Source organism: Octodon degus, unplaced genomic scaffold, assembly GCF_000260255.1.
Source record: "Octodon degus isolate 3935 unplaced genomic scaffold, OctDeg1.0 scaffold00243, whole genome shotgun sequence".
In the NCBI taxonomy this organism is placed as follows: Eukaryota; Metazoa; Chordata; class Mammalia; order Rodentia; family Octodontidae; genus Octodon; species Octodon degus.
In genome coordinates, this window is record NW_004524819.1 from 879,013 (window position 1) to 880,337 (window position 1,325).

Sequence of the window (1,325 nt, forward strand, 5' to 3'; positions counted from 1 at the left end):
CATTAACTCAAGAACTAGAAATGAAGTTGGCCTTATAATAAGAGCATCCTTTGGGAACTGGAGCATTCTGAAGGACCAGATCACCTTGTTTCATTGTGTGACAGATTCCATAAAATGTGAACAAAGAGAAATGTCCTGACTTAAAAATGTAGGATGAAAAGAATTGACCAATTCAACTGTTGACGGGAATTTTCTTCAGTGATAAAACATTAACACAAGAGGGAATAAAATTTGGTTCTGTTCTCCCAGTAGTATTAACTTGGGGGTCCATATGACTACATGACTATCTTTAATGCTGGCTACTTAGAGACATGTACATTCCTCATGGAAAAGTAATCAGACTAATATGAATTTAAAGGTCAACTGTAAAATATAAATTAAAACCTGATAGATACCTTTGGAACTCTTGTGAGGTGGGGGAGTTATCATCACTTTTCATCATCTAATACAGAATTTTTGATAGGTTTATCCAAACTAGGTTAAAAGAAGTGACACTTGTTTGTAACTTCCATCAGACAGGGCAGGTGTAGAACACTGGGGCAGAACGAAGTGCAGAGAGGTTGTGAGCAAGCCCCACTTAGATGTTCCAGGAGAAGAATGTCTTGCCAGAGTGGCACAGTGGGTTCACTTCCAATGGCTGCAGTAGGAAGAAGTGGAGCCCAGTAGCCAGACTTAAGCAACACCTGGACAAGTTTGAACTAGGTACATCCCACCTGGTGCTAAATTAATAACTCTACCAAATTTCCACACCACGGAACAGAAGACAGTGCTATACAAAATGACAAAGGGAAGGAGCAAAGTGCAGTCTCAGGCCCAGATCCAACCTAGAAAAAATGCAGGAGGTACTAGCATAGAAGATATTGCAAATAACATACCTGAAATCTCTGAAATAATACTGTCTGATATAAAGAAACAACTGAAGAAAAGTATACAGGAAATCAGATCAGAGATAATTTCTGAAGTAAAAAAAGAAATGATAACTGTAATGAAAAAAGTATTAAGTGCTTCTAAAGAAGACACTGATAAAAAATAGAAGAGAATAGAAAAATGATGGAGGAATGCTTGTCATTCTGGTCTCTTAGGAATGCCTGTCATTTTGATCTTCTAAATACATATTGCTTGTAATGTCATATCTATTACTGCTATACTTTCAAATAAATGTTTCTTTTTAAAAAAAAAAGGGTAATAAAGTCCTAGCCCAGGCCGGGTCAGTGTGTGGGAGAGCTTCCAGCTACCCTGCACCAGTGGGACCCACTAATCCCAGCCCATGCCCAGCATGGGTGAGACCCTCTTCCACAACATAGGCCACTCCCCACCACTCCGCA